A 10,056-nucleotide genomic window follows, 5' to 3' on the forward strand; every position below is an offset into this window, starting at 1 on the left:
CAAATTTTTCTGCAAATGGATGTCCCCATGAAAAGCGTAGCGTCGGTGGCGCTACGCACATGCTGGAAAAACCTATTTTTTGCCTGAAAAATTAAAAAATGCCAAAAATTTCACCAAATTTCTTGAAATGTGGCATGAGTGATTTGTGTTAGGTGCTATGCTAGGCCAATGAAGCTTCAGCCAAGATCTTGAGCTTATCATGCTCTTTCTTGCTCCTCAAAGTTCTCCTCAACTTGGCTTTTAGGCTTCTTATCCTTGTTTTACAAATATTGTTCGGGCCAAATAGTGATAAGCCATGTGGCACAACATCTTTTTCTCCTTGTTGGATTTCTCAAGCAGCTTCTCCAAGTGCATATTCACCTTCTCTAACAAATATTCCCGGTCATTGTCCTTTTGTTCAATGAATGTCAACTTGCCCTTTGCCCTCTTGGACTTTTGCCAGTTTTCTTTGATGACTTGTAGCTCCAGGAGTTCTTGTTTGTCGGTAAGCTGCTTGTTTTCTTGCTCAAGGAAGTTGATAATCCACTTAGCCCTCTCAAGGTCAATTGATAAGGCATGGATGTTAGCTTCTTTCTCTTTGATGACCTCCTTGAGTCTTGAGCTTTGGGAGCCCAAATCAGTATCCTCCTCCTGAATCATAACAAAATATCTCTCTTGACCTTCAGAAGGTCCTTCATCATGTAAAGGTTGTTTTCCTTTATCCCGTACCTGTATTGCTGAAGAAGAAGGCAAAGCCCCTTTCACCCCAGGTGAAGATAGCATTTTCCTGTGGTTTGGTGAAGGAAACGAGACCCCTTCCACCCCTGGTGGAGATATTACTTGTTTGGTAGCTGCAAATAGTCTCCTTGTGGTTTTTTCATAAGTGACAAATACTGGCACACCTGTAGTTTGAGTCTCATGAACCTCTGGCTGATTTGAAGGCCCTCCTTGCTCTTAAAACACTGATGGGGTCACCTAAGGGCTGTTGAAAACCTTATGTGAAATGAAGGTATCCCATGAAATATTCAGTAAGCTTAGCTGATGCAAAACAACAATTTTGATCAATGAAAAATGATAAATGCTACTGAACTGCTGAGGAAGAGGTTTCCTTTGCACCAATGTAGCCATCTTCACAATATTTCTACATATGAAATAGGGGAGGTTCATCATCCTCATTCTAGTGAAATGCATCAGCAATCTAACATGATAAGTAAAAAACGAGAAAACCTCCCTTCACAGGTGAAATATTTGATAATTAGTTTCATGAGTGGAGCATAAGTGTCTTGTAGGTATCTAAAAGGAAAGACCCTACTGATTTGCCTTTGATAACTAGCCTTGATGTAAGGCTCATAATTCTCTCTACCCACATGCTGCCCCTTATTCCATTGTTCTCCCACATTAGGAATGCCTGTTGCTGCTGCAATAGTTTCAGGTGTCAAAGTGAAGGAGACACTAGCTAGGTTCACCTGGCCATTGTGAAGATGAAGAACAAATAACCTTGCAAGCTCATGGTGATATTTCACCCTCTTCACCATCTCAAAAAACTGGTAGCAAGACTAATGTTTAAAACATGTTACTGCAAGAGGGCAAGCTAGTAACTCTGTGAGAGTGGTGGGCTCTTCCCGGATTTGTTTTCCTCCCTTATGTGGTTTTCTTGGTGCATGAACCTCTTGGGAAGAATCACTGACAATTTCATCATCCCTCTCATATTTTGAATCTGTTTCCATACTTGCAAATGTGGAGTGTAGAATGATGAGTATGAAGAGATTTTATCAAATATAGGGTGACTGCTATTTTCTTTTTTAGGAATTGAGAGGATGACTGATAGTATAACTGTGAATAAGGGTTTTCATGATGGCAGCAGAGTTTTAGGGAATGATAGGGTTTGGGAAATGAGAATTAGGGTTTGGAATAGTGGGAATTATGTATAGGGCTTAAGGTTTGGTGATAGGGTGTAAGGTGAGTGTCAATGGGAGAGGGAAAGAGGAAGGGAATTAGGGAAATTTAGTGCAAGGGGATGGGATCTGTTATCTCAAAATCAGGCCCTGGAAGGCTGTAGACTAGGAAGTCTTCAAGTAACTGTTTCAGACCAATCTTTTAGCTAAGGCTTGGCCTCCTTAGCCTGAGAGGGCTCTCTCAAAGGGTTTAAGATTTGTGATTGTGATTGAGATGGCTAACTCTTTTATGTAACAAATAGGAATGAGGCTGGTAAAATCTAAATTAACAAGCATCCATTGGGCTCATGGAGTCATATATCATTTAGCATCAACAGTGAATTGGTTTTGCAATGAAATCAAGGCATTAAGACTTCAATATATATAAGGTACAGTAGACACAACAAGGACAACATATGAGTACATGAAAGAAGTTAGAACACAACATGTGATTTCCAAGTAATCAAGTACTCATCAAACATTAAATAACATAAAAGACAACTAGAGGAATGCATATACTGAAGTCACTATGATTCTTGAGCAGCAAAAAACCACCACTGTATTACTAAAGGAACATAGTTTTTACATAAGCTTCACAACAGGCTTTTCACATAAGCTTCCAACTTTTATTACATTTCACATTCTTCTATATATAGAGTTCTTCCTTCTACATTCAAGGAACTCAAGAACTACTTCTAATGACACCTATTTAGCTTTTAACTACCTATTAAATATAACAAACTTCCACTAGATCTTCTAGACATCTAAATCAAATAGGACTCTAATTCCATAACATCCTTGGTCTACAATCATTTTCGTTCTCTGACATCTGGTTCCCTTCTGGCGGTGGCTGTGATGGACCTTCAATGCTTCATGTTGCTCTTCAATATCACATGTTTTCCAATGCCTTGAAACATAGGAAACTACCCCTTATGTACCAGTCTTTAGTTTGCCTCAAGCTGTTCGGATCCAACGAAGTTCATCCTTTATCCTTTAATTACCCAAAATGGAGCTGACTGCCATGTCCTTGATGTGTTGTCCACCATTTTCATGCGTGGAAGCCACAATTTTTGCAAACTGTTCCAGATATGCTGAAGTGTGATAAATATGCTTACTTTATGATAAAAGTCTAAAGTAAGATTCGTATGCATATGATCTCCACCTGTCTTGACCTGGTTGAATCTTAATAGCTTCAACTGATATCTCACATACCTTATAGATATTCACCTTTCAAAATTCCCGCTCATATTCAAAACTGGTTAATTGAAATTGGACTGTTTAGCTTCAGCAATTTCGTAGCGCGCTACAAAACTGCTGATTTGTTTCAAAAATCATAGTTTTAGCCCCAAACTTTACTTATTTGAGCACTTTGTTGTTAGAATCTTCCTTAAACTGTTTCAATTTTTTTCAAAACTAACATGGATGTTTGGTTCTTCAAAAAGGATTATACCAAGCGAAATCATCAAAACCTTGGGATATAGCCTTACTTGTGATTAGACTTCTTCATGGAGATTCTTGTAGCTGACTCAACTGTATCTTTAAGTCTTCAACTTGTTTCTTCATGACTTTGATCCCAGACCTGAGGTTTGTATTGACTTTTCTAATGAACTGAGCTTCCTTTATTGCAGGAGTAGTCCAGCTACGGAACTGAACACTAAAATCCACCACTTCAGGAATTTGAAAATTTTGATCCTCCCACCGAGCTTGCATCTGATTAAAATAGGCTTCTTTAAGTGCAAATTTTCTGGCAGCCTTCTTTAATCTAGCGATTTCAAGGTTGGCCAATCCCAATTTCTTTTTCAAGTCTTCTATATTGTCTTCTTCTTGGGTGACAACTGCTTTGTCTTTATCCTTTCTTTCACGAGGCTGAGTCTCCCCCCCTTTCTCTACCCTTGGAGGTACCTCCTGTACTTGCTTGAACTTCCTAGTTATGGGTCTCCTAGGCTTGAACACAAATTGTTCAACTTGCTCATCAAACTTGAGTTTCTTTGAGGCTTTAACTTTCTTTGTCTTCTCTTCTCTTGATTGCATCAAATCAGCTTGAACTAGTGGAGACTCTTCAATGTCAATTGCCTGCAATAAATCATTTAAATCACCCTTCAAAACAGGACTTTCTTCAATAGCTATTGACTTACCCTTTTCTTTAGCCACCTGGCTCCTCGTTCTTCTTCTTTGAGCTCCTCCACCAGTGCTTGATTCATGTGTAGTCTCTCTGCCCTGAGCTTTTTCTTTAATTGACTGCTGAGGTGTATCCTGAATAATCAGTGGCTTTGCAGACTCTCCAACTTGTTTCCTTGCTTTTAACTTTGAAACCCCTTTGGCTCTTGTTTCTGCTTGAGGACTGGTTGTTGTTGAAGGTTCTTTTGCCACTAGAGGGCTGAGACCGGTCTTACTCTTGAAACCGGACATGAATATGAATGTGTCCCAGTCTCTGCCTACCCTCTGGAGCTCATGCAAAACCATTAACTTAACCAAGCCATGATGGAAAAGTGAAGTCTCACAGGCTTCTTTTCTCAGTTGTACCTTATCACACATTTTACTTAAACTGCGGAACAAGTAATAAGGTAGATCAATAGATGTTTTCCCTGTGAAATGCAGTAGCAGTTTAAAATGGTATGAGTACACTTTGTTATATCTCCCTTCACAGGTCAGATACTTCTGTATACAAGTGAGTAAATGGGCATAAGATTCTTTGACATAACTTCTAGGAATGGAATTATTTAAATCTGAATCAACGAATTCCTGCTTTAGAAACTCCTTGCATGGGTTCATGTCAAATTTGAAAATTTTGAACCAATTTTCTTGCCCTCTTGGAATTTCTGTCACTGTGGATATCATGTATGGTGAGACCTACAATTCCAGCATGCCAACCTTTGAATTTAGCCCTATGAAATTCAGCGCAAATTTTTTTGTCACCTGTGCATGACCTCCCTGGAGCTTCTTGCAAAAATTCCAACATCCAGCTTGCTTGAACACCTATTCGACCTCTTTATTCTGCAAGGTTATATCCAAGCCTACAGGCTCGTTTCTGAGACATTTACCTGATCGGTGGTCTTTCCTTTCCACAGATTCCTCCATGGAGATTCAGTAACCTGTGAACTAGAAATGCTAGCATTGCTCAAACTCCAAACTCTGCCTCGCTTGAATAGCTGGCTCGCTTGAATGGCTGGCTCGCTTGAATGGCTAGCTCGCTTGAATGGCTGATGTTTTCAAATTGAAATCTAGTAGATTTATTTCGCATGCAAGTCCTACAAACATCATTAAAACCGAGCATACTTGGCCTTTCTTGGAACTTGGATTTCGTGTGTATCAATGCCCCTAGTGATTGCAATGATGGAGATAAGCGGTTGGAGATGAGGTATGGAGTACATAAACTGACAATGAGTGACGTAGCCATAGGTTAATTTGACAGATTTGACAGTTGAGGAAAGATTCGCTGCAGAATGCACGAATCTCCGATTTCGCAGCGCGCTCAGTGTAAATTTTGAATAATGCGCTACGAAATCACCTAAAACCTATCGCGTTGCACAATCACCTAAAGGACCTTTGCGCTGTGAAAACACTTAAAAGGCTTTTGCGCTGCGAAACTGTTAAAAGGATTAATGCGCTGTGCAAATGCTTCAGAGTGGTTACATGCACTACGCAATCACCTAAAAAGGTTGTTTGGTACATAATGATTTTGGAATCAAACTGACACATGGCTATGAGATGGATGATGAATGAGGGTGACCAATGATAGATAAGAATACATTTTTGACTCAAGACCTTCTGAACTGAGACTCTAAGTAAAAACAGGTTTAAACTAACACTGACCTTTATCATCAATCTGATAGAGAAATTTTTTGGCATTAGAATTCTTAAGTGATAACAGGATGGAGGAAAATAATCACAAGGGGGTGAAAACAACAAAAACAACAAAACCATAGACAGTTTTGCAAGACAATTTTGAGAGCAACTAGGGTTTGATTTTTCGATATTCAAATCACGGTTATGGACAACAAATTCTCTTGCTAGGGAAAATGGAAGGATGTACTCACTTGTAGAGAGGTTGTTTGCAAATTTGATGGCTTGTGAAATCGATGGAATAAGTTTTGGAGCTTAGTTAATAGATGCACCGTGCCAACGCCCAGGTGCGTAGCGCACTTTCTGTGCGTAGCGCCTGTTGAATTCCCTTTGTAAAACCTGCGCCTAGTGTGTAGCACCAAGGAGGTGCGTTGTGTCAGTGTCCAGGTGCGTCGCGCCAATGAAAACTGGAATTTTTGCTGCAACTTTCACTTGCTTCTCCTCAAAGTGCGATTTTCCCTGTTTCTCTCTCTCTTTTCCACAAAATGAGGTTTTCATACACCAAAGAGAACTTTATATCATCTTGACTTTAATTTTTCATTTAGAAACCCACTTTCCTAAATTTCATTTTCACTTTGCTTTAAAAACCTTGTTTTTTGCAATTTGGCTCTTTTTTATCATTTGATGAACTGATGCTTGGATGTTTTTTGTTTCTTGCAATGGCTGGAGTGCTGGAGTTGGCAAGGTGACCAAGGGCTGTAGCTAAAGCTTTATTACATATGAAAACATTAAAATTACATAAAATTTGTACATGAAATAGAAAAACTCTGTTTTCATCTCAAAACAAAGTTCTGAGGTAAAAAGCCTTTATGAAGCAAATTATCAGTGAAATTTGTGATTTTATGAACTTATTAGACATCCTCATGTGCCTGTTGACCTCTTATTGAGTTTTTGAAGACCATGGTGGAAAACCCTAAACCTAATGAGACCTAAAAACCCTAAAGTGACTTTTGCAAATGGAATGAAATAAGAATGATAGCAAATGATCTGTACATGTGAAAATAGGCCAGCAGATGATAGGCATGAGGGAAATTGACAAAGAACCACTACCATCAGTTGATCCATGACCTAATGGAATGCATCTGATTGGATGAGACACCTAATATGCATGCAAAAAGAGAAATTTGATCATTGATGGAGGGATGAAGATATCAACACTAACATTGGCTCCAATGGGGATGGTAACTCCTAGGAGGTGCCAAGAACCATAGATCTATGGAAAGTAGATTAGTTCCTTTTTCCATTGGGCAACGGAGTCAATAACTTCCACAAACTAAAACCAATACGCTGACTCAAAACTAACTCAATTATAAAGACTGAAAATTGACTCAAAACAGACCCAAACAACTGACACTAAACCACCCAAAAAACTGAAATCATACATTCAACTTTATAGCCTTCACTTCGGGCCCCAAACTAAATGAATGACATCAGTACACACTTTGTAATGAGAGAAATAGAATGGTATGTATAATGACATATGTGACAGCAGAAAGTATCTCAGAGATAATACCGTTTCAGAATCCAACCATTGACCGGCCCTCTTGGACAATCTTCCCCGTTCATTTCTTTCAGTAGAAAAGAATTTTGACCTCAATATGTAGCAATCCTATATGGTCCCTTCCACAGATTCTCGAAATTTCCATTCTTGTCTTTATCCTCGTTTCTAGCATCCCATTTTAGCACTGTGTCTTCAATCTGAAATTTTTCCGCCTTTGCCTTCCCATCATAAATCTTCTTAATTCTCTCTTGCAGCCTGAAGGTATTCTGAAAAACTTCCTCTCTCATCTGCTGTAAATGGATCATTTGGCTTATTCTTCGCTGTAAATGATCTTCCTCGCTGCCAACTTCCTGTAGAAGTTTAACAACTGGGACTGCGAGAGATGTCGGGAACACCGTGTCAACACCATATACAATCTCAAAAGGAGACATGCCTATTGATTTCTTCTGACTTACTCTATCTGCCCATAGTGCATTAACCAGTTTCTTATGCCAGCTCTTTTTGTTTGTTTCCAGCAGTTTTTTAATGATGTTGACCAATGATTTGTTTGAAGATTCCACCAATTTGTTACCTTGTGGATAATATGCAGTAGAATGTCCCAAGGTAATCTTATATTTGCTACAAAAGTCAATCATCCTTTTGGACTTGAAAGCTGTTGCGTTATCTGTAATCAATTTGTTAGGATAGCCAAAATGTGACAAAATATTGTTTTCAAGAAACTGAATTATTACCAAGTCGGTGGCCTGCCGAGTGGGAATCGCCTCAATCCATTTTGTGAAATAATCTGTCGCTGTTAAGATCCACTTGTGCTGAGCTGAAGATGTAGGATGAATCTCGCCAATAAAATCTAGGCCCCACTGCTGAAATGGAGCACTAACTTCGACTGGCTTGAGAGGTAAAGGCTGCAACTTTCTCCTTCCCTGAAAAATCTGGCATTCATGATAGCTTGTGACAGTTTTATAAACATCAGCGAAAAGGGTAGGCCAATAATACCCTGCTCTCAAATTTTTGTTAGCCGTCGTCTTCCAAAATAGGTGACCTCCATAGTCTCCCTTGTGAAAATCATCCATGACCTATTTTGCTTCTTCCTCAACCGAACAATTCAAAAAAATACCGTCGGGATCTTTCCAATAAAGTGCATTGTTCATAATACAAAATTTAGCAGCCTTTAGTTCTTTATTTTTGGCCATCTTTGATGGTGGTGAAAGGTGTTGAAGCACATATACAATATCTGAATACCAAGGAGAATGGAGAAAAATTTTAGATACCTGAACAAGTGAACCATCTTCATCTTCTTCGGACATAGCAGCAATCAAATTTATGTCCAAGGCATGCAAATTAGACTCGGCCATCAACTTTGCTAGACCCTGCCCCTTGATTAGCTTTGTTCGCTTGATCTCAGAGTCATATTCTAGCAATGTTGCGATCCATTTACCTCTCCTCCCTTCTGGATCTGTTTGTATCAAAACATCCTTTACGGTTGCGTTAGGGACATAAGCAAGAATATGAGAATGTAGAATATATACCCGGAAATCTTTCAAAGCTTTCACCAAGGCAAGAGCTTGCTTCTCAATAATGTTATATTTTAAGGCTACGTCTCTTATTGTCCTGCTGAAAAAGGCAATTGGATTTTCAAGCTGGTCTCTTTTCTGCATTAGAACTGCTACCATAGTATGATCAAAAGCGAATGAAAACAATATGAAATCCTGGGAATAATCTGGGTTGATTAAAATCGGAGCTGAAGAAAGAACCAACTTTACCAGGTTGAAAGACTTCATGGCTTCTTCGGTCCACTTGACCACACTATATTTCTTCAACATATTTGTAATCTCCCTCAAGTGTTTAGCTAGATTTGGCACAAAACAACGTAAGAAGTTCATCTTATCGTTAAATGCTTGGATCTCTTTCTTACTACGAGGAAAATCAATTTTCTGAATAGCTTCCACTCAAGCAAGATCAATGCAGATGCCTTCTTTGGATATTATGTGACCAAGAAGCTTCCCCTCGTCCATGGCAAACAAGCTCTTTTTGGGATTGAGAGATATGCCATATTTTCTACAACGCTGAAAGACAATTTTCAGATGGTAAAGATGCTCCTCATCTGAATTTGAAAAGACAGTCAAATCATCAAGATATACTACTAGAAACACATCTTTTTCATTTGCGAAGGCGATGTCCATGGCCCGTTGAAATGTTGCACCAACATTCTTTAAACCGAACGGCATCTTGGCATAATGGAATGTCCCCCATGGAGTGGTGAATGTTGTTTTGTCCCTGTCATCCTCATGGACCAGAATTTGATTGTAGCCGGAATACCCATCGAGCAGTGACATACGAGATGCCCCAACTACTCTTTGGAGTATGTGGTCCATTTTCGGCAATGGATAATTATCTTTCAAGGACACCTTATTCAAATTTCTGAAATCAATGCATAATCTAATCTCACCTTTCTTCTTCCGCATGGGCACCAAGTTGGAGATCCAATTTGAAAATCTTATTGGAACGATTATACCAGCTTTGTACAATTGATTCACCTCTTTCTCTATTGATGGCAACAACTTCGGATTTATCCTTCTCAACTTTTGGCGAAATGGCTTCTGGTTTGGTTTGATTGGAATGATATGCTGCATTATACTCTTATCAAACTCCACCAAATCTATATAGTCCCATGCAAATACATCAAAAAATGAAGAAAATAAACTAATGTATTTTTCTTTTACCTGAGGAGGTAATACTTTTGACAACTTCACCATCTTTGGATTTTCTGCTGTTCTGATATTCACATCCTCAACTCCCTTT

The sequence above is a fragment of the Pinus tabuliformis genome, chromosome 7 (assembly GCF_031772625.1).
Source record: "Pinus tabuliformis cultivar Carrire ecotype Pingquan chromosome 7, CPIR1, whole genome shotgun sequence".
Taxonomy (NCBI): Eukaryota; Viridiplantae; Streptophyta; class Pinopsida; order Pinales; family Pinaceae; genus Pinus; species Pinus tabuliformis.